This window comes from Pelecanus crispus, chromosome 2, assembly GCF_030463565.1.
Source record: "Pelecanus crispus isolate bPelCri1 chromosome 2, bPelCri1.pri, whole genome shotgun sequence".
NCBI lineage: Eukaryota > Metazoa > Chordata > Aves > Pelecaniformes > Pelecanidae > Pelecanus > Pelecanus crispus.
The window spans coordinates 33541823-33567192 of NC_134644.1; the positions used below are offsets into that span (position 1 = coordinate 33541823).

Sequence of the window (25370 nt, forward strand, 5' to 3'; positions counted from 1 at the left end):
CAATAGGACTTCATCCAGCGGGACTTCCAATTCCCATTTGCAGTTCTGGAGATACATCTCTTACAGGCAGCATGGAATAGCATACACCTGGTGATTGTTTGCTTATTTACCAAACCATTTTTATAATTTGTTTTCATGTAGAAGAGCTTCATTAAATGAAGGTGAGAGCTGCCAGCACCATCTCCCCACAGATCAGTGGTGAGTCCTCCTGAGTAAGAGTTAACGTACAAAATTAAACCAAGACATTTTCCATGCAGAAGCCTCTTAGTACAAAGACATCCAACCAGAGAAAATGGTAGCTGAGATAGGATTTTATATAACCTTCCTTCCCTTGGGTCTCACCTCCTAGACACCTCCCACAGAGGCTCTTTCATACCCAAAGGAAGCAGAATAAAACTGAAGAGTGACCAAACCCACCCCAAACACTGTGTGTGCCTCAGTCATCATCATCGGTCTGATGCAAGCACTTCCCTGGACAGCAGCTGTATCAGAAGTCCAAGGAGGCATTAAAATACTCCATTTGGCCCTACTTTATTGTATAAAAATACTTAGGAAAATAGATTTTTTTCTGCAAAGATGGTACATGAAAGATGTAAAGCAATACAAACTGAAGGGAAGTGTCTGCTTAAGAAAAGAGCATGTGACACACAGAACTTAGATAACCACTTCTCAACAAGTCCTATCTCCCTAAAATAATGGGTTGTAGTTTTCATTTTAGCTTTGTGAAGTAGGGAGACCCCTGTCCTGCTAAAAATACTAGAGCAGCGAACACAGGCAGTGTTCTGGGACTCAGGTTTAACAAAAGGCCATATTTAATTCCTATCTGAAAAAAAGAAAAAAAAAACCACTAAAATGCTTTAATGATAAAGAATGCACTCTGGATGATTTAGTCCTTTTGGCCAGTGAGCTTTTTGAGGAGATGCTTTCTCACAAGTATATGTAGACCTGCCTCTTTGTCATAGTTAAAATATAGTTGAGGTTGCTCCACTTTATATGACATGAAATACTAAATATTTAGCTTAAGATATTGCCAGCAAAACCAGAGATGAGGCTGAGAAATGGAAAAATATGTTACAGTGACTTGCTGCTAAGAAATATATACAGAAATTATACTGGTATGTTTCCTGCATGTGCTGTCTAGGATTTAAATATTGTGAAAATAGTTATATTTTTCTCTGTAAAGCCAGACTGCCACTGTTAATATTAAGAATCCAAAGTACAGTGGAGATGGGAACATATGTCAAGCAATGCATTTTACAAACCATTTTTCTATATTAACTTCTTTATATAAATGGCCATTAGTTTTACGTGTTTTCAAATTTACATTCAAAGTCCCTTGCATTTAAAGCACCAGTACATTCCGCCACAAGACTAGTGATGTCTGCTTCCCAAATGGCAGTCAGCTCTTGCTAATAATTCTGTTGCTTAGAAAGCTCAGACCTTGTGGATATTCTTCTTCAAATCTGTGAGTAAAACACTTTTAATGAGGTGTTACAAACTTGGTTACTCCATGTAAAGATCTCAATTATTTAGCTCTCAGATATCATTACAATAAATCTTCATTGTGAATTTCCAAATATCCTTCTAATAACCAATTGTGTTTTATCCATATGCAAATAAATTTTTTACACATAGTCACTATAGTCACCTTATCCAAAGGTTGCTGAAATCAAGGTGTAATTTCCAGACTTCACCAAGTGTATAGCCTTATGCTCTTTCTTCTTTAGGTGCCGTGACAGTGCCATTGCCCCCACTCCTCACAGACAAGACATTACATTAAAAAAAGTAAAAGCCAGAATCTGTAGTAATTCTTGCAGATCTTGTAACAGACCACATTATTGTGCCATAATATGTACTTTGCTAGAGCAAATGGCCTAGAAAAGAGTGTGCCATCTGGGCTACTTTCTAAGGATAGGCCAAATTCTTCCCCAGACTACAGTGGGCAAGCTGGGGCAAACTCAAGAATTTCAGTGGAATTCCTTCACAGTCACAAGGGTGTCAGAGCTGATTTTAATCCCATTATAAGTTCCAGCTTACTTTGTGTAGGATCATGAGAAGTCTTGAGTTGATTAAAGAAAAGTATTTTCTTAGGCTCCTACGTATATATTTTCTCAAAATATACATGCAGAACTTACAGTCAAAATCTTGCTGACTTCTAAGTTTGCTTTTTTAAAAAAATTTATTGCAATTGCATGAGCTCCTGTCTGAACAAAAAAATAAATAGTTTGCACATAAGCCAAAGAATCCAGGCTTTTAGTTTTCCATACTTAGCAGTAAAAGTTGAAACACTTACAGAAGTTTAATACAGTTGGAGTTTCTTTAGGGGTCCATATTGCCTTACTCACCCATCTTTCCAAAGCAGGTCTTTGGGATACAGTTACACAAAGGAAAATATAAATGGGTACCAACAATTCTACTTTAACTCTTTCTAAGAATTATTTTGCTGCTACAGGAAAGAGGAAGCCATTTCACAGTGGTATTTTTCAGTGTAATTCTTCCATGTGTGTTACACTGGCTGATTTTTTTTTCCATTCATCATGGAACAGATTTCTTTGGAACTCCTTAATGACGTAGTGAAAATTTTATATATGTTGAACATGTGACAGAAAAAAACAGTGTCTGGAGCAAATCTAACATCCAATATTTCTGCTTAATCCTATGTTAGTGCGCTTTTTCTCCCTTCTTTTGTTTTTCCAATCAGTCTGCCTCAAATGTTTTTACTCTTTCTAAAACCTGTCCTTTTGAAACACTCATAACTAGTCTCTGCAGTGTATGTAGCACCTTGCAGAACTGCAGGATCACAAATCACCTTCCATTCCACAGTCTTGATGAGTGTTGCGGTCCTCACAAGCAATTTCACATGGGTCATTCCCTGCCTTGGTGGCTGCCCCTGTTAGACATGGCTCAGCTAGTGTGGTGTTACAGCTTTCAGCATGAGGCACAAATGTAATCCCTGTCTGGGTCTTTACGAAATATCATAGATTTCTGTGCAAATGCATATGCCTGCATATGTTTTAGTGACATGTTTTGTAAATCTTATTATCCCTCAGAAAGCATTAAAATGAAGCCAACAGGCCCAGCTGTGCTCATAACATACCTTAGTAGATATCCAGACTTTTTAAGAACAGAAAAACACACACACACGCACACTCTCCTACAAAACAGGGTTGCTGTTCTGGGTGTATTCTACTATTTCATTCACAGTTTACTTTACAACATTGTGCTGAAGCATAACACTAACTATAAAAATGGAAAAACAGTGGAAAGTACTTTCCCACATGCAATTAAATGGAGTTACCTGTCTTTCAGGGGAAACCAAAATAAAAAGGGTTATAAAATAAAATTTTTCAGATGTTTAAACTATTTATACCATTGGTTTTCAGACCAACCGTGAAAGTTTCGTTTTGCACTTAAAACTATTACTATCTGTTAATACTAGATAGCAAATCTCCTAATGACTACTTTAGAAGTCCTGACTATCAGCCGGTTTTGACTTACAAGTTCTCCTACTTAGCGGCATGCCACATTTTCCTTTCTTTGTGTTTTCTCAAATGATTAGCGTAAATGACAGAATCCATTAAAAACACCCAAAGGATTTGTCATGTTTGAAGCTAACACAATTTCCTTTTTCAAACTACAGTACAATTGTTAAGGGATGGGAAAATGCTCACATAATTCAACAGAAAACCCAAATTAGTTCTCTAAATAGTATATTGGATAAAGGAAATAAATCTGTAAAAGAAATAAAATCTAACTAACAGTGCAGGTTTAAGTTTTCTGCTAAATCTATTTTACTATTAATTTTACAGTGTAGGAGAGCTTTTTGATGAATAATTTTTCTTGATTGCTGACAATCAAACTTGTTGTACAATTAAAGTTTATGACTCATAATGGAAAGCTTTGGCAGGGTGCAATAAAAAAAAAAAAAAACTTCGACTTTGATGTAAGCAGAAAGCCGCAATATAATTGTTTGGAGTACTTCCTATTATTTTAAGATTAGAGTGCAAGATAGTATTTACTATATATCTAAGAGGGGAGGTAACTTCAACTACAGGTTCAAGTATAGCTTTTGAGACAGCAAACTGACAGCAAACTTTTATGCCATACTTGTACTGTCCACTTTTATATGTTCGTGGTAGAGAGACTATAGTTAAAGCATCTAAGAGGTCTAAGCCTCCTTTAATTGTCTAAAATGGACTGCTACTTCCAAAGTCGTTGATATTCCTTACATAGTCGTAATTTTTAATTTGGAAAGAGAAAGTACAGTAACAAGGGCCTGATTTTGCAAACATGTCAGTTTTTGAGACCTAAAGTTCAGGTCTCAAATAAGCACTTTGAGAACAGATATATTTAAGAAAAAAGGGAAAAAAAAGAAAAGAATCCCCCCAAACCAAGAGCATCCAATAATTAAACCACAAGCCCACAGTCAAATCAAAAGGTCATTTTGTCTCCAGCTTTGTTTCCAACTCCTTTTCAGTAATGGAAAGTCTTTCTATGATCATTACACTAATACAAAAGTAGAAACTTTTATTTTCCCAAATAAGAGGACCATTTGGCAGACAAATGTTAAATAATATGGCCTGACTCTTCCATCATTCACCTCACACAACTAGCTGCATTTAAGCTGGAGAAGAAAGGCCTTCCTAGTAATGTGCTAGTGAAATAGTCTGACAGTGCATGTCAAAGCATAGTAAAGCCTATATATGTTTTACAAGTATTTGTTTTACTCTTTTAAACAAAGCTCATTTTAAATACCTACCTCTGGGATAAGAAAATTAAGAAACATTCATTACAACTGAAGATACAAGTTGGGTAGGTATAAGTTTTCTCTCCATCCTAAAAGTTGTAACACCGAAAACAAATACAAAGATTATTTAATTCTTCTGTAAAACAACCCACATCAGTCCCCACATTCTCTATTGTGATTGGTTGTCACCTCCAGTAATGGTTGGCAGGCTGGAGGTAAAACATCATCCCCCCTTTTGACTCTGAAGGTGTTGAACTCCATCTTTCTAAGAAATGAAAATTGTTGTTTTACTTCTTTGCTCTTCTTCCCATCCATATAATCTAGGGTTGGATGCTCTGCAATAAGAGTAGATGCAATACTTGAGATTATCAGGTCACAGAAGTAGGGGAAGAAAGAGCAATAAAATTATTAGCACACCTACTGGAGGATGCAGGAGTGTACTCTAAAAAGCAGACACTTGAAGCCACAAAGAAATCCAGCGTATATACCAGTAACCAGCAATTCCAGGGCTGGACTTCATGCAACAACAATGAACGCTGCATTTGCCAGTGGTAATGTGGTGAGGAGGGGGAGGCAGAAAAATCCCCCTCTGAACCTCAGAAAAAATACCTCCTGAACTCTGGTCTGGCAGCTCTGAAAAAGAGTATGCAGCAGCTCCGAAAAGGCACAAATTCAAGAGGCATATTAAGAAGCGGAATAAAGGTCTGCAGCTTTCCAACACAATGAGTTATAGCAGTTAGACACGAGCTCTGGGGCATTACTCTTTTCAATATAAAACTTTATTCCATCTAATTTTAAACTACTCAGTCACTGAGTTTCTGCCCAGTTAAATAAGGTGATTGGACATTATACTATTTTTATCCAGGGTATCTTACTTTAAAAATGCATTGCTTTGAAAAACCTTAATGCCAAGAAAGGAGCTTTTCCAATCTTTTTTACCCATTGATGACCACCCTGAATATGGGCCTCTCGCATCCCTGCTCAGGATCTTGAGGCAAAAGGGACACCTATGAAGCAGGGACCATTCCCTTAGCATAGCCATCCCTGTGATATACTGACTGGTAGTTTCTATTGGTATAAAACAAAAACTCAAGCATCCGATCTCAATTGTCTGTTGTGAGACACTGTTATGAGGCAGATGTAAAGGTAAGTATTGAACAACCTCATTCCCTCTCTTATCCACTCTTCTGCTGAGATCTCCTTAGCAACGCAGCACTTTTAGGATTCATCCGCTTGCTGCCTGGTTATTTAAAATGTCCAACTAGCATGACTTGCATTTCCCTTCCCTTCTGCAGTCCCTAGTGACTCCAGTCAGTAGAGCAAATGTCACTAGGGCTTGGATTTATTGTAGGTGCTGAGCATGCTCCAGTATAGCGCAGCCCTATAAAAATGGTACTTGTTGAATAACTGCACTGGGTTGTTTTACATTGTTGCAATGTTTTTCACTGGATTTATAGGCCTCTGGGGCACTGAAAACATGGAGCAATAGCTTCTTTCACAGATGTAAACATGGGTTTGAGTAAATAGTTAATTTATACTGGTGTTAGAGCATTTGCCGGATGTTCCTAGTCATAAACAAGCTTCCTCCATCTTTCAAAACAAAAACAAAAACTGGATATTGACATTCTCTATCATCCAAAACCCCAGCTTGCTTCTTAAGCAAAATTGGACCCAGTTCATTTCACAAATCTGAGACAAAATTGAAAAGAAAAGGAGGTTAAAGTGTTGGTCTGTTAAGGTTATGACTATGCTGAACTCATATAAAAGATAAAAGAGCATAACATGTTGATATATCTGATGGTTTTATGCAAGACTGCCTTGTTTCCATTAAACAGCAAAAAGACAGCTACTGTTTAACTGAAGAAGCTGATGGAAAATGGAAAAACTATATAAACAGTGGTTTAGGTATAAAAAGTGTTTAGTTTATGCATCTGTGCATTTAGCTGAACACTAAGCTTTTTCTAAACACAATTTGGTGCCTTCCTACTCCCATATATTTTCACTTTCTTTTTGAAAGCAGGAAATCTGTGTCTTCTCATGCCTCAAAATGTAAAACAAAAAAAAAAAAAAAAGATTTTTGTATCATGTGTTTTACCTAACCCACCAAAGAATCCCAGTACATTGCTCCTAGAGTTGTAATTTCCCTTTAAAGTCTACCTTTTGTTTTGGTTTGGTTTGGTTTGGTTTGGTTTTTTTAACCTTATTTCCAAGGGAGACTTTGGTCTACCATCACCATAAAAGACCTCATTGGTTACATCACCTACTTATTCTTTTTTGAGATTTAGACTGCTTGCTTATTTGGTGTTCTGTCATTCAGCTGCTTATCCAGACCTAAAGCTGAAGCAAAAAATCTCATAGTCATGCAATTACAACAGAATGTTCTCATTTTACTTCCCTTAGCTTTTAAGTCACATCAATAAAAATGTATACATAAATTATTTTTTTCAATGATGGCTTCCATTCCTGGTTCCACAGATTTCACCACTTTCAAGCTGATCTAGTCCCTATTAAAAATCTCAGTATCAACCCCTTTCTCTCTTCATTCACTTTCATGATGTCAGCCCTTCAAGCCCTTGACTTAATAGAAGTTGTCTTGCAGTAACTGCCATGCAAGTTAATCTTCAGTTTTGTGGACAAAATGAGAAGATGTTGATAAGACAAGGCTAAAAACATCCAAAAATGAACCAGTCTTTCCTTCTTGGATTGCATCCATGGTGACCAGATAAGTTCAGGTTAACCATCCTCCTTCAACATATTAATGAGCACTAACTCATCCATATGTTAACATACAAGTCAAACAGGATTATTTGTGTGGATGGTGCCCTGTTTGTAAATAGGACCTGCCCCCAAAAGCTACTGAATAGAACCACACTTGCTTTTCTATATCTGAATATGTCAAAAATGCCTTTTAATCAGCTAAAAACTAACGCTGACTTGTTTTTATTTGATTTGCTTTAACTTGCACTGAGATAATAGAAGCCTATTTCAGACAATTTGCTACTATTTGAAATTATTCATCACTAATTCTCAGAGAAGGGACACTATCAGGACTCTAATGCATGACCCTACTAAGCCTTAAAGGGAAATAAATAAACAAATACATTTTTACAACACTACTTGGAAAAGCCTACAATTCAATCAAAGACTGAGGAATACCTGCCTCAGCTAGGAAGACTAATTCCCTAGCTAGGAGGACATCTGTTTGTTTCAAAAACTGTAGAAAGAGCCCAGAAGCTCTTTCATTGAATGAAGGCACATATGCACAAATAGAATGAGACAGAGAAACTTCCAAATATATTATTCTTTAGTATTAGTGTAGCAGTGTTGCTCAAAGGGCCGCCTCATTATACTGGACACTGCATACTAAGAAATCAAAGTCCATGCTCCCAAGAGCTGACAATCCATTTATCATATGCTGCACCTCGCTTCTTTGTGGCAGTAACAAACAAGTGAAAACACTGATCACTGCATCCCAGCTATCATCATCCTGAGTATTATACCAGAGTAGGTTTTAAGAAAAGTCTGAAGGAAAACATCACAGTTGTGACATCCTTCAACTTAGTCTCCTAATTCATCTAACTGAAAACAGCAGTTCCTATCTTGAAGATGACTTTGATCCATATTCGAGTAAGGTGTGGCAATAACTGGCCAAATTTGTACAGTTACATACCATTTTGAATATAAATAGTATCACATGAAATTCACATTTTAAATAACAGACCTGGGGGAAAAGAAGGATGGGGAAGAGTCAGATTATGTATGATCTAGTCAAAGGTGTGCAGACAGGGCATAGTATGACATTCAGGTCACATCTCACTGAGGTACAACTGCAGAAGCAACAGCAAACCAGTCTGTTTCTCTGAGTCAAAATGGTGTCCTTAAATTGTGCAATTCTGAAATTCCTTACAGTATGCTTGTGACAAGGAAAAAAGGGAAATTAAAGAATCATAGGGAAAGGTCAAAATACACAATGTCCTCAGACTTGTGATCAGCAAAAGGCTAAGGAAAAGAAACATGTTGGGGTCTAAACCAAGAATGAAAGGACAAAAGCAACATGAAAACGTATATATGGTTCTTAGCAAACCTTTGTAGACTTTTGTGAGAAGGTGAGCAAACCTTTCATGAGAGCTATGTCAACAGATACTCAGGTCCGCTGAGCTGCACAGTAATTCAGATGCTTTAACATCTGAAAGCACCAGTCTTTGTGGGTATAAATCAGCTTGTCTTCTACATGACAAATTGGTAATATGTAATGTAGGTACGATCTATTTCTTTTATAAATGAATAATTCAAGCAGATGAAGAGATCCTTATACATAGAAATCTGACCTAAAACTCCGGAAATATATTCAGGAAGCAGGAATACAAGCCACAATCACCCAGAAATGATTTCAGGGTGGAAGCAATTTCTGAAATTATAGAAGCGTCATTGCAAATGCAAGATAACCATTTATCAGTAAGAGAGCTATGAAAATCAGACATTTATTTTTAGGCAACTCATATGTCAAGTTGCCCAGGGGTAAAATCACTTATCAGTATATAGACTTTCATCTTCCTAAGCATATTTAGAAAACAGTCATTTTGAAACTCCCTTTGCACACAGGAGATGTTTAGGGGAACCAGAATCATTTTTAAAACTTGGTAAGAGAACACACATAGTGTATGAAAGTCATTAGCTCAAATCCAGTTCTGAAAACCTGTTTACAAATCACAATCCCACAGAGCACTCATAAATGATATGAACAACAAGTTGTTTCACAACTCTCAGCACTGTGTGTGTGAAAAGAAAGAAGTGGTAGAAAGTGCTCAGAAAAGTACACTGCCTTTTGTACCCATTGTTCTAAGGAAAATTACTTTCAATGACCCACAATGCTGTTCCAGATTAGTCATTGCTCCACACCTTCTGCTATTGATCATCAAATTTATCTATGCCATTTTTAACAGGTTATTACACACAGACTTTCCTCTCAGATCCAGAACCTTGTGAATCATTATGAATACAATGTCTTGGAATATCTATATCATTCCTTTTTCAAAGCATTCAATGTTTCTACAAAAGTACTTAAGAACCAGTAAGGCAATAATGTTGAGATGCCAAAAATGATGTTCAGCTCCTCATTTACTCTAAGTCAATATTAAGAAAAATGTAGGAGATGGCAATGTTATATCCGGTACAAATCATCACTTGGACAAAGCGTAGCTGACTCTAGACAGGACCAAAGTACTTGTCTGAAATGCTTCCTTCTCTCTGAATGCCTTCCGCCTCACCCCCCCTCCTCCTGATGTTAAGACGTGCAGGCAGATGCCCTTGTCACTGCCTAGCCTCTGTGTATTTGCTTGGATTAATTCTCAGTGTGCTTAACTCTCACTCCAGATGATGAAGATTATGCCCGAAACAAAGCAGGCACCAATGAGCAGAATTTGCTCACTGATGTAATGCATATGCAGGTATCAAGTCACGCACCCTGAAAAAACGTTTGAGTTGATACATAAACACGCAAGTAGTCTGCTTAGCATGAAGATTCACATGACATACCACTTTCCTTTCCTGCTCCATGCACTGGCTCCCCCTTGAAGTAAAGAGTCCTCCTCAGGGTCTCTCTCCAGCTGTTTAAAGCCCGCCCTCCTCCCCCCGCCAAATACCTTGAGCAATCTGGCAGCATTTTCTCTCCAAGATACGACTTTTCTAAGACAACTGTGTTCCACTGAAACAATTATAAAACTTAGGACTGTGAGAACCTCGCAAATGCAGAGCCAGGTCTTTTTTCCCACTAAGACTGAATCCCCATTTCAATAAGAAAAGTGTGGCTCCAGAATTCATGGCTTACAGGAGCAGACAGAAAGCTCTCTTAACTCTGGTTTAATAAGTTATGCACATACACACAACACAAACAGAAGCTGTGTAGTACACACAGGAAGAAGTTAATTCTTTTCTGCCATATTAATATGCAGAATTCATGCACCTGACATCTTGTGGGTTCTCATAAAGTAGCTAAAAACTGTTTATTAGTTCAATTCATCACACACTAAAAGTATTCGACCAGCATAAATAAAAATAGTGAAGCAGCCTTGAAAAACTGGCTGTAGCTTTTGCTCTGAACAGCCCCTGAAATTTGTTTATGCTTACCTGGAGCTTGCCCAGTCATTCCAAACCTACGTTTATGTGACTGGATTAATTCTTAGAAAAGAAGTACCTTTCTGATTGGATTTATACAGTCTGCATGATACTTTTTTTCAGGTCAACTTTTTGTTGGAACACAAAGTAAACAGGAAACTCCCAAGCATTTAACTGTTACAAAACTAGCTATCAAACTGAAGACAGAAGTTTCAAAGATTTGAGTTCCAGGATTACTTAAAATGGCTTGAAGATCCCATTTTAGCACTACCTCATCCTACTATTTTTGATCTGGAAAAAAACTGGTTTTTCACTGCCTTCTTTACAACTTCAGAGATATTAAATGAATCAACAGGGAAAGTGATCCCTTATTTGCTCGGTAAAATGTATAAACATTCTTTATAGTTGTCATATAACTAAAATTCCTTGAACTTCATGTAATGTAGCACTAAGTGTTTAGTAGCCCTCAAATTTTCCTTCTTCCTGTAACAAGGTGCTTTAGCAGTTACGTAAATAAATCATCTAAGGACATAATCCAAGAAGCCTTATGCAATTTTTATTCACAGGTCCTTTAAGGAATACCTGTGCTTGTTTAATCTTATGGGGTTTTTCCCTCTATTTCTTTTACAGATCAGCTTGAAAGTGGCAAAACCAGGATTCCCATCTATGCAGAAGTCTACATGCTACCTGACTGATACAAAGATACAGTGTGCAGATGTTTCTTCATGTGAACAACTATCAGCGTTTATTGTTAATGATGGGTCATGAGTCTCTGGGAAACAAACAAACAGGAAATTCAACTTTTATAATCTCTCCTTTCCAGTTCTTCCCACCATTTCATTATTTATGCCTAATGACCGCAAATTATGTCTGTGACACATCAGGACTTAAACAGTTGTGTAGTTTCAGCAAATCTGCCTTTTCAGGACTTGAAACTACCAAAATCACATTTGAAAAATCATCTCTAAGCACTTTTTCAGACTGCATATGAATTCATTTCAGGATATTTTGGCAAATGTAATTTGGAAACTAATCCCGGTTTTATAAACAAGTAGTGTATTTTGTAGGAATTGAAGTGTCATACGTATGGCAGACAGATACATGCCTTTCTTTTCCTCACTTTTGTTGTTTTATTTACAGAAACACCATTTACGTGGGATTAAACGTGAGCCAGGAAATATATATTGTCAATGGAGACCCAAGTTATTTCCAAAAGTTTTCCAAATTAGATCTGGCATCTGGCACCACAGCAAGTGCCATACTTCTTTTGGTTTAGTTTTATACCATTTTACCACGGGTCTGTTTTAACATCTCCCTGTCACTAGTGCAATCAATTCTAAGTCCAGAGAATAAGAAAGAAAGGAAGAAGGGCAGCCCCATCCCACCGTCACATGAGGTTGTGTGATGGGGTAAGCTCCTGGCTCGACAGGGTGTGGCAAAGCACCCCGCCCTGGTTCTGCACAGCACTGTCTTTCTCTCCAGTTCCCTTCAACCCTCCAGTGTCTTCCCACCAAGGAAGGTAGAGACACTTCCACGCAAACACCCAGTCCGTGGCAGGAAAAGGACAGATACAGCAACGGCCCCTTAAGTCACTAGTGGTAAAAACGTAGGTTTTTTTAAAAGTCCGTATTAACTTATAAAACACAGTATATACACAAAGCATCAGAGGACAATCTGAATACAGGGGTTAGAATAAGCGTTTGGACAGGATATAGCTGAAATTTGTGTTTATGCTTGCACTGATTACAAGAATAGTTTCTACCTTATCATGAGTTCAAAATGTGAAGTATTAAATTTTCTAGCAATAAAAACAAGAGTGGAATGTCAGCACAACTCTGAAAACAAGTTGCTTAAAAGGATTTGGATAAGAACAAATTAAATATTTTATTTATAGGACTAAAGGCAAAAAAAATTACTGGCTGTGGATCCAAATCCAAGATAGAACTTTTACTGAAACTGTAATAACATTGTTTTCCAACAAAGAAAATATGTCATTGGAAATACTGATGTTAAAACTCTTAACAAGCTTCAAATGATTTAGAAGGAAGCATAAAAAATGGAATGGATAAAGAAATATGAAAGGTTTTTCAACACTATTTATAAACTATGCTGTAAAGCTGTCCCATTTAAAAATTCTCATTAGCTTTTGCAGGGCCAGGGGTCCACCCCTAATAAAGATTCATTAGATTTTCCTAAAAAAAGTCATCTTTCTTCTATTATTGATTGTTCCTGTCATGAGTTCAGCTTCCATTAGCAGTTTCTTGTAGTTTTCATATTTGTACAAGTCAAAAGTCAGTTTTTATTAGGAAGAAAGCTTAAAGCTACTTTGCTGAAAATAACTGCAAATTTTTAACAGGAACATTTTCCTTCACTTTTATAAAGGAGTAAACTATACTAGTTAACCTAAAAATGAGTTACAGCACCTAAAAGCAAGATTTTTTTTTCCCTTCACAACAACCACACTCGCCTGTCAAAAGCTTGACTTCCACAACTTTTTTCAGCAATGGAAGTAGCTCAGCAGAGAAAACCAGAATGAATTAAGGACTTTACTAGCTTTTCAAGACTAATTTTTCACATTGAAAAGAGGTAAAAGATAAGACTTAAGCCACATATTGTTGGGAAACGGAGACTGCAATGAAATAAATCCCAGCTCAGGAGTAAAAAAAAAAAAAAAAAGCAGATGCAAACTTACATGTGAAAACACTCAGTGCTAAAGGCAGTCAAGGCACAGAGAGGTACCCTGTGGAACGAAACACCAAGTGCAGCAAGCAGAGGACCATCTAGTTCAAACAGGGAGCCAGAGAAGTGTGGAGGTCAGAAATACGGCACCAGGCAAACTACAGCTGACTCAATGGACGTCATGGACCTAGAAGAGCTTCCTGGACTCTTTCAAATTTCCTCTGTCCCTGTGAAACTGGCTTTCTTTAAGTAGTTTCTAAGGGCCTGCAATTCATTTCTTGGCTAGGCAAGCTCACTTTCACTGAACACAGTGATCTGAGGTTTGTTTGAATTCCTGCTGTGTGGAAATCTACTGTACTTTCTAGCAGGTGTGAGAACACTGAGGCTCCTTCAGTTGCAGCTCATTTCCACTTACTAACTACTTTATCTCCGTGGATGAAGCAAAAGTGACTTTTGTGTTTCCTGGCAGTCTGCTGCTTCAAAGAACCTAATAGTGATTTGTTTATTTCAGAGGAAATGGAGACCAGTCAGTGATGACAGATTTATTGGTTAAATGGACATCACAAAAAAATTTTCATGCAGTTCAGGCTGGCTCTAACCACACTATGAGAACTCATAGTAAGGGGTGATGTGCATTCCAGAAATCCAGTCCTATTTAATCCACTCCACTCTAATCTGTACATTTATATAGCACCCTTCACACAATTTCCGAGAGCTCTGTACAGAAATGTAATAACCACTGTACTGAAAAATATCCAGGTATATTGATGGCCTACATTTAGACTTGAAAATACAGCAGAAGGAGCCAGACTGTTGAATATCTCCTGGCAATGAGTCAGTCAGTGACAGGCAAGGAAAAAATGGGTGTTTGAGCTCTTCCAATTAAATCTCAGAATAGAAGTTCTTAGTTCTGAGAGACAATTCCCAATATGGCAATTAACAACAGCTCCTAGTGGAGGAGAATTTTACATCAGAGCAATAAAACATGAAAATTGATATGAAACTTTAGTGGGACCCAATATAAATTGTACAATATGGCTGATCAGACTCAGTCCAAGAGGAAAAGGCACAGGGTTTTCAGCAGTTGGTAGGTTTGCAATGCATGAAGGCTTACTCAGAGCACTGTGTCGTCTTGATGTGAAAAATACATTAAAAAAAAACATTCTAGAGCAAGATACTACCAAATTTTTGTTGCTATAGTCTTCCAATGATAACTGGATGTGATATTTGCCTCTCAAAGAAGGTAGAATAAACTTATGGATAAACTATAAGAACCTATATTGAAAATCCCAGATAACCTGACAACTGCCCGTTTTCTATAAGGGTGAGGTACATTGATCAAGGCAAGCACTGAGATCCAGCCAGTCAGCAGGGCATTCCATTTGATCTGGATTCAATTTCAGAAAAATGTCTGGCTGAGGTCGTGCATCAGCCAAACAAACACACCATTTGGAAAGAAGCTGGAATATTTGTTGAGGCAGAGAAATATATCTGTACATCACCTCTTTACATATGGTTGGCTAAAGCACATCTGCCAATAATTGGCTCAAAAACTCATCAAAATGATAAAAATGCCTCTATTTAAGATGATAAAATAAAAAGTGTTTTTTATTCTTTGGAGCCACTTACCTGCTCCAAAATACCTTGATCAGTAATTCACCCAGCGTTTAGTGACTGGAAATATCATTGCATTTTGACTCCTCCTACTCCCCAGTCTAGCTTGACATCCTGAATGGTTTAGCTCTGTTTATACATAAGGAACTGTAAGCTAGTTTTGCCCATTTTACAGACTGTAGATGTGAAGTATGGAATAACTACAGCACTGCGTAAAGATTATTGAAATTACTCTGAAGGAAATGAAACTAGCGGGTCTACACAGGGACTCCTGTAGGGAGTATAGTCAGGGTGATTTGCCCAAAATAACGTACTTGCTTTGCAGCAGGGGCAGTTTGCCTGGCAAAATCATGATGCTGACCTGTATATGCTAACTTCCAGTTCTGGAGACTGCTTGGATGCTTCTGTGCAATACTCTAGTAGACAAATTCATACAAGAAGTCTACGGCAGAGTTGGAAATTCAGTTGTTTTCTCCTTGATGTCTTTCCAGTGTCTATTTCAAAGCCATTCATCTTCTCTGCTTTTGGGGTGCAGGGTAGTATGGTGGCTTATTTATTAAAAATTAGTCTTCTAAGTCTACTAAAAGTCCACTCCTTTTAGTAATTACATCTAAATTTTAAAAACTCATAACCCAAGAATGAAGTTCAAAGGAGTTTTTGAATCAAATACAACATCTTATACAGCCTGCAGCACAATAAAAGTTGAAATGGTATTTTTACTGTGTTTGTATTCGTGTGTGAGAATGTGTGTGCATGTATACAAAACTTACATAAAATTAAGAGCAAATTTTTACTATCTTTTTTTAACTATAAGAAGGCACACTAGATGCCTTATTTGATCTTGGTTTAACTCAATCTCGCAATTACATATACTATGATAACATGTACATTATGAACCTTGAAGTATAAGCACAATGATTTGCAAGCATCCTATACACTAGCCTGACTCAAGAAATTTTCTAGGACTGGGAGCTTCCTTTGTAGAAGTGCACAGCTCTGGATTCTTTAAAATATGCTATATTTTACAGGATTGCCAGCCTAAAGCAAACAAAAGCAGACTATACTGCATTTTTCAGAGTCCACACACTGGTTGAACTTCTTGAAAATGTATTGCCAAAGCATTAGATGCAGAGAAGTAGGTCCCCAGTATGAAAGCAACGTGAGCGACACATATTTTTAAAACTCAGGACATGCTGAAGGGGTTTCAGCACTGCAATATTAACAATAGATCTGTTAACTATAAGCAAATGCTTGAAGGATAAAGATGAGGGACAATTCTGGAATAAAATGTTTACATGTAAAGTTCTACAGCCAGGAAGAGATAGGCTAAAGCCTAAAAGCTGCCTCAACACAAAAGGATCAGCTTTCAAGAAAGCTGCACACCCAACTGTTACCATTTAGGCACCTAAATGAAGAACAATGGGGGCTGCTGGGTTCTGAGCTCTTTCAAGCATCTGGTCCAAATTCTTTCCTTCCATATGAATCAAAACAAATGTTTAGGCTACCAACTTTCCATTGCCCTTACAGTTTAATGCCAGCTTTTCTAGCTTTTAAATTCCTTAGTATAATAAGATGAATAAAACACTAACTTAGCAAAATGCTCAGTTAGGGACTATTTGCAATATTTTCTTTTTTATTAGTAGCAGACATAAAGTTTGTATAAAGTCATTGTAAAAATATATCTTTCAAAATAATATCTTTTGGAACAGGAGTTTTTGGTTTAATACAGTTTAAAAAATATGAATCCACCTTAGTTGGCTATCAAAAAGTGGTCTCAGATTAACTTACAGATTTGAAGACAGAACAGACTGAAAATCAGCATAAAACAAAACACAGTAGCAGAAACAGTCAGAAAATTACCAAGTAAATTATATAAGAAAACAAAAAGGAGATCACATCATGATGTGGAAGTAGAACATAAGTTGATGTGTGCTGGGCCACACCATGCTAAAGGAAATTTTAAGGCTACATAATTCCTGCTGCTCAGGACAATTACATCCATCCTGCAGTGGTGCGGCGCCTGATACAGGAGTTGCAATGCTCTGCAAGAGCCCAGGATACATCATTGTGCCTGGACCCTCATATGTCCTACGATGGTTGAAAGCTGTGCTAAGTAGTCGTAAGACTTTGTGTTTAAATGTTAGAGGGCAACTATCGAGACAGACAGGCAAATGTAACTAAGTGGTAGTGCCGTACCTCTGCAGCTAAAACAGATGACGTAGGACATGCACAGCATTACCTGATACTAACCCTGGGAGAGTAAAAGTCCTCTTCCCACTATGGGAAAACCCGTTCTGCAGAATGTGCAAATTCAAACATTTTAAGAATGTCTCTGCTTAAGAACGCAGAAATTTTGCGGGCTTATCACAGTGAATACTGAAACATTCAACACTTTCAAGCAGGTTCATGAATAAGTAGACTCCACTGGACAAAAGTAAAGAACAACTGGGTATCTCATTTCAGTTTTACAACACACACAGCAGCAAAGCAAACAGCGACGAGTGAAAACACAAAACCACGGGTGGAAATCTGTGTTATTTTCCAACTTGAATGAAAGAAAGCTGCTTCAAGAAGCACGTAAACAGAGTTGGCAGGAAACATCTTTACTAATTTACATGAGCAAATTTAATAAAATATGGGAGATGGAAAGAAACATACAGTCCATTTTCAGCTTTTCCTATACCTAATGAGCATTTGTCTCATCAGTTTTTCTTTTCCAAACCATATTCAGATTTAATGTTTCTATTGCTTTATGATTCTTACATAAATTATTTTCTAGAAGTGATACTATGCTAAACAGCCATTATGCCAAAGTTACCTCTGACCTTCAGTTGTAGAAAGACTTTTCATTAAGAAAATAAAATGAAAAATTTGGAATGAATGACTTGAAGATAAGAACAAAGACTCATCCCCAAACTAACTAATCCTGTGTATAAGGATGCATGAGAACTTCTAAAGCTGGATGATGAAGAGAAGGGATAAATTACTTAGGACTGTAGTAGAGCATGAGACAAGGTTCAGAAAAAGAAAGTTCGGACTATTTTAAGATGAATATCAGGCCAAAATTCCTGCAAGTGAAATTTATTACACCATGCAGTCTGTTTCCTGAGACTGCTAATGAAGGCAAGATATTTTTTAAAGTCCAAATGAGCATTTAATAAATGAGTACCACACTCACAAACCATATACATAACCCGTTTTGTCATACTGAATTGAAAGAAATCAACCCACACTCAAGCCTTTTAGTCATCACTACTTCATTCCATCTGTCACTCGTCTAATAAAATAATATTAATATGGATTGCTGTTTGGTGGGGGGTACCTTTTTCCCTGTAAATAGGATTCCTTTAGGTAAATTATGTGTAACTTTTTAGCAAGGTTTCCTTTCCTTTTTTTTTTTTTTTTTAACCTGTACCGTGTTTTATGTCCTTCCAATCATTCCTAGGTCTGGATAGCTAGACAGTAATGTAATTAATTATCTTGCAATTAATTCTCTCAGGGGGGTTGTTCAGCCACCATCCACCGTACCATCTGACCATCATCCACATTCATTGCACTGGAAATAATGGCATCCCTAATGGATGGTGCAGAGTCCGTAGTTCCTCTCCTTTTTGGAACCAGAGAAAGCTTAGCCTCGCATAGAGCAGCATGGACAATAGCGGGGAAGAGAGGGAGAGAAGGGTTGCTTTGTCCACTCTGTGAAGGTTGGAAGTGAGGTGAGGAGGGTAGTGATGAAATTCTGTATGATTATGACAAAAAAAAAGCTTTCGGCTATGACAGTTTTGCAGCTTTTCCTGAAGGGGGGCAGCCTCTTTATCCTTTTTAATATCCTTATTAGTCTCCAGTTCAAGAAGCGTGTGTGAGGACATGTTTAACTCCCATTGAAGTCAATGGTTCTTAAGCATATGCTCAAATTTTTTCATAAATCAGGACTTTAATCTGTTCCTTATGTACATTTAGGATTACGGAGAAGTCTTCTGTTTTTGAAGTTGCTGGAAACATCAGCTTGCTGATGGGAGGTGGGGGAAGGGAGCAGGACTCCATCACTTTCAGAAGCCTGCAACTGTCTTGTTTAAATTTTTTCTAATTTTGACCAGAAAAGTATCTGTTTACCAATTTTTTAAAATCTTCTCAAATACTGTTTGATTCTAATGTGTGCTGCAGAAATGTGAGTTACTGACACAACACACATCAAGGTTTTCGTTAGTTATAAAGTCACAGATACTAAGGTTAGCGTCTCATTCCTCCCTCCTTCCTCTATAAAGTTGATAGAACTCTTACCAAAACCCAAAGAGATTTATTCCTAGCAAGGGGAAAGAAGAGTTGAGACAAAAGCCATAAAACTGTCTCCGTCCTACACTGCAAATGCACCTCAATTCTGGCACCTAGAGCTTTTGGCTATTTCAGTCCTGGAACAGAACCCTCTTCACTGAGCCTGAAGGTTGTGCCAAACTGTATGGTGATTTTTGTGATATGGAAAAAAGCCCACTGGAGACTAGCCGGAAAGCAGCCAATCTTGTGATCTGATCCTCATGTGAATTTATGTCTCCAGAGTTCAGATTTAATATCTTCTGTAATTTTACCATGCACTCTATTTGCTGATATTACACTGAAAAACTCTAGATACTGAAAATAACTGCAAAATTACCAAGACCAAGAATTCAAAAGGTAGCAGCAAGACTCCTATACCTTTTCTTTTCTCTCTCTGCCTGCAGCTCCCCCATCCTCCCCAAATTGTTTTTAAAACACATTTAGGAATAAAATAGCACAGAATAACCAAGTGCTGGTCCAGTCAAATCAAGTGGACTATCCAGGTCCCTCTGTCTGCTGTTATTTTAGATTAGATAAACACACATGCATGCACACCCCCATGCGCATAACAAATCTATGTTCATGTCTATCATATCAATGAAATGGAATCACAAAAAAATATTTTACTGTTTTCAAAATTCTTCTTACAGAAAACTAGAGTGAAAGGAGAAATTGCCAATGCTATTTAAAGAGTTTACAGACCCCTTCAAAATGAGACTTTACTTTCTTTGAAGCACATTCCTTCTGGCACAAGTAATTACCTAAAATCTTGGAATTAAAAGAGTGCATTTTAAGAAAGTTAATTTTTTTTTTTTTCACTTATTTGGCTTGGTTTCAAATACTCCCTTTTTACACAAGGCTCTGCTCAACACTGAGTACATCACTGGTATTAAATATTAACCGTCAGCATTGTCATTTCTGGGTCATGCTCAATTTCTGCTAGAGCTGTTTACAGAATCTGCTCTGTGGTGCACACCCTTATGAAGTTAAAACCTCAAGAAGAGAAGAGAAAGCATATGAAACATCTTTTTTTTCCTCTTTTTTTTCCCCTGTTTACTCTCAGCCTTCACACTTTTCTTACACAACATAAATGCATAGAAGAGCCATGAGTGACCTACAGTTACCAAAAGTAAGCTCACAGTAAAACAATTGATGGTTTGGTGCTGATGGGATAATGCCAGAATATTGCTTCTGGATGTTTCTTGCATGTACGTGAGCCATACCAAAGACAGAAAAGAGTGTGAATGGAAAAAGGAAGAACACACTTAAGACAGCGTAGAGAAAACATTGAGGTAGATAAGAAACAGGATCCGAAACATCGGCTGAGCAGCAGTTGGGCAACGCCTTGCAGGGAAGTAAGTTTAACTCTGAGAGGATAGCTGGAACCAGAAGAAGGATTCTAGGAAGGGAATTTCAAAAGGGTATCATTGAAAGGCAGGATCATTTCATCAGCTTTGGTTTTGGCAGAGGTAAAATAGGAGCCAAGAGAGGGCCAGGGCAGGAAAACAGGGCTCAACTGCTGCTAAGTGGCGTAAAAGCCATTTGCAAAACAGTCTGAAAACATGCTGGAGAGAGAGAAGATTGATAAAAGCAACTTGCAAACTCTCATGGCAAAATAAGATCTTCTAAACCATAGTTCTCACCCTGTTCAGCACAAGCAGCAGCCCATGGCCTTATACTGGGGAAACCAAGGACTAAGTTGGTTTGCCCCTGTAAAAAAATGCTTTGTGCTTACCCCCAGGTCTCTTTTGTGAGCATTTTTTTTTTCTATGTCTGTGCATTCTTGCCCTGGAAGGAAAGGAAATGCTGTCTGCTTTTATAAAGAAACCCACCTTAACTGCATAAAGCTAGTTCTTAGGTTTTATGGAGAGCAGAGATATATAAGACAATAAATGACATGGCAGGGAAGGTGCAAAGGCTGATTAGTGAGACCTTCTATTTGTGCTTGTTGTGCTATATGCTACACAAGTTCCCTGGACTTGCTTCAGTATGGCCATTCCTAAACTTGCAGAAACACTCTTCCAGAGGCATTTAGGGAGCATGTACCCCCCTCAAATAACTTCGGAACCAGTAAGGCTCCATGTAGGTTCATAAGAACAGCTCAGATAAGAGCAGTATTTCTTGCGTGTCTAGCTCAGTGTGGATTTCACCTCTGCCTTTTGTAGTAAGAGAGTCAGCTGATATGTTAACAAGGTCCTTTTAATTAATAGGCCAGCAATAATATGTAACCAGACTCCACTATTTGGGTAGCATCAAGATTTCCACTTATCTACATAATCAAGTCAACCATATGTTTCAAGGTTAACATGGATGCAGCTTTTAGTTTGTGTGTGTGTGTGAATTAAGACTATCAATTAGTTGTGGAAACATGCTTGAAAAACACAAAGCAAGGCAGAGCCTCCATAAATAATGTTTTGATGGTATCCACCCATATGTTGTGGAACTACAAACATTTCTTAGCTGCACACCATTGATCTGAAGGAATCAATGACAGAGTAGCAACTGACATGCCTGTGCTTAACTTATTAAATGTTATATGTTAATTCCAAGAGAATTATACACAGTAACATAAGCTTCAACATGATTAGAGCATCAGTACACAGACTAGCAAAGCACTGAGTGGCTTCTGCAGGAGGGAAGGAAATGGCTTTCCCGAGACCTTCGAAGGATTGGGTCATTCTGTAAGATATATTTCACCAAACATGCTTCAAAACGGCCGGACACATTTAGCCACTGTACTTGAAACACAAACTCTATCCAAAAAAAAGTGTTTGTTTAGGTGTCATGTCTGGCAAAGCTCTCGTGATATGTTTGCAAATACAAAAACATTAAATCTCTGATATTTTTCATACCAGCAGACTGTAAACCCGATTGGCGCCTTCTCTGCATGTCTAAATTTCAGTTTGGAACCAGTGAAATAAAGATAGCTTTATAGGGTTCGAATACTGTTAGATTTCTGTACATGCCCTCATATTAAAGCAATAAAGATGTTTACCTCATAAAGTCGTGGCAATGTATCGAAGTGTAAAAAGCAAAGGGGTCAGAATGAGTGGAGAAAAAAAATTAACATGCAAAGCTAAACAAAAGCTACAGGAAAGTTTGGCAGCATATTTCTTCATAATGTAAAATAATCCAAAATATTTGCACCCTTGTCTCCAGCTTTTTCTTCCTGTGCTTATTCACATTTTTTTTTAAATTATAAGTTGTTCTATTTACTACTTTTAATAACGATATATTATTTCATAAAAACAAAGAATACAGACAGAATAGTCACTCTTTTTATTGGCACAATAATATAATCTATTAGAAAATCATGTAAATTAAAGTGGTAATAATACAAGAAAAGGTAATGCTGCAGATTCAAGTCGCCTTATGAACAGCTGCTAATGAAGCTTCCTATTTTTTTCTGACTCTCTTCCACTGATCCATAACTGTTTCATCTTGCATCGCCTAACAGACTAACATTGCTTAACAGTACTGGTCTATTTAGTGGATTGCTGCAGTTCTTAAGTTATTGTAGATTAACATCTAATGGAAATCTGAATAAAGTAAAGGGTGGTGTTCTTCGTTTTGCAATAAAGAAAGTGCTCATTCCACAAGGATAAATGGAAATTGAAAGGGTATACAGGCATACACTCCTTCAGAAAAGGACTTGTGTAAAAAAAGAAAGGGAGGGAGGGAGGGAGGGACGGAGAGGGAGCCGGGAGTGAGACCACTAATGCGCATTGTTCTAATGTCCTCGGGAACGCAAAGACTTAACATACAGCTGCGGCTTGAGGTCATTGTGGTACTCCCAAAACAAGAATATAGAAAGAAAAAAAGGAAAGGGGGGGGGGGGGGAAGAGCTTAATTCTACTGTGTCACTTTTGAGTCAATCAAGTTAGCAATTCCAAAGTGCAAAGGACAGGCAATGTTCTCATTTCCCCCTAAGCCCTGCGTAAAGCGAGTATGCCTCGCGAACCCTTACTAGGTTTTAAAGTCTAGGTCAAAAACTATCACTTTGAAAAGAGCGAACACACCTTATCCCACACTAGACTGCTGTTTTCATCTGGCAGAAAATACTGTCTGGTGTTTTTAAACACAAAGCTTTACAAGGCATCTTCGAGCGGTCGACGTCGCCGTAGCTGCACGGGCTTCCATTCACACCATTTTTACCAGCTCGGTATAGCAAAGCCTCACAAAATATGCCATTGTATGGTTTATCAATACATTTGACTTCAGTTCTTTTTTCTTCACTAAACTAACCGATATTTTCATGACTTTAGGAGACATTTAGTCACTGTTCCTACCATTCTTTTTACAGTAATAAGCACATTTTAACAAGTACGTTTTGCTTGTCCACATATCCTACGAGGATGGAGCCTACAGTGTTCTGGTATTCTGCACCAGCTGGAAGAAAATGAAAGGCTTGAAAAGCTACTGAGACCCATGTGCCTGAGGAGCCTCACTCACCCCGTAAAAACACCCCCTTCCAAGGAAGCCCCCATGCACACTCAGGGTACATTGCATTCTTCTGGAATATGCCATTTTCTGCTTGGCAGGTAGAAAACCCCACGGTTCATTCAACTCTCTTCAGAACTATACTGTCAGTCCACATATGTCCAACAGATTTTTTAGTATCTATTTTTAGAAGGACCAAAGTGGGAAACAGTTTTTTCCGCTTGGTAAATTTAAGTGACTAATGCCCCCAATTCACCAAAATGTGTAAACATACACTTAACTTCAGGTGTGTTCGTATCAAAGTAATACGACTACTTCTGCTGTGAAGTCCTGGCTCCACTCAGTAGTTAGTTTTGACCTCAGCACACCCAAGATTTCATTCATCTCCCAACACACAAAATTAAATGCATACTGGCATCATCATAGGATCACAGTCTAAGAATTAAAACTCACAATGGTGGCAGAGGATACTGAAGTGCATCTAAAGCAGTTTATGTAAGGCAGCATTTGTTCAGGCTTACTTGCTAAAAATAAAAAATGGCTATTAGAGATCTGAGAGAATGCAGAAGGAAGAAGGACTTTTAAAAGCCTGCAGTAATCTGTTTCAGTTTTAGTTTTTCATATCCTATTTGCTATAAAATAATGTTCAATCAACCAATTTTTCTCTAGTCCAAGAAGCAGCTTCATAAAAAAAAAAAAAAAAAGAAAGAAAGAAAGAAAGAAAAAAGATTACTTGGCTTCCAGTTAGGGTTTCATAATCCACTGGATTTTATTGGTTTAGTAAAACTATGCTCTTCCATCATAAATGAAAGATTTGACTCATTCCTTTGAGACTTGTTTCGCCTGCTGTTTGGTCAATTATTTTGTTTCATTTGTTGAAAAGAAAGATAAAAGGAAACATAGGTTCGAGTACAAAATAAGTTTTCTTTCAAATGACTGTTAAGTTTTCATGTATGTTTTCTTCTGTTTATGTATTTTAAGGGCCCCTTTTCCTACTACTGCAAGGTTTATTCAGCACAGGTAATTTTCATTACAAATTTCAGACTGCTTTTTTTCTTTGTATAGAGCAAGAAGCTCCAGTGATTTCGGACCGCATACTATTGAACGATTACATTCACCATTAAACAACAAAATATTCAGTAGCCAATTCGAAATGTGATTTCTGATTTTTCTTTTGATGTATAATCGCATGCCTATTTAGTAATGTGTATGACTTCCAGTCAAGTAACCTAAAACTATTTGTAAAATTCACAATTCCATACGGAAAATAAACTCATGTTCTGAATAGAAGTTATGTTACTGTCTTCTGTAGATCCAAAATCTCAAAATGAAGGACATTCTCCCTAATCTACAGTGAATATTACCTCTTTAATATCATTGACATTACTGAGTAGAATTTTGACAGCCTGTTTTCTACTTAAAATGTTTGGTAGAAGACTTCAGAAGCAACTTTTCATGTATGACA

General features: G+C 37.5%; 1 protein-coding gene across 1 annotated transcript in view; it reads right to left on the reverse strand.

The window, feature by feature from the left end:
* MEOX2 (mesenchyme homeobox 2) overlaps nucleotides 1-25370 on the reverse strand; it is a 53299-nt gene that overhangs the window by 20144 nt on the left and 7785 nt on the right. The gene's annotated exons all lie outside the window — the stretch shown is intronic.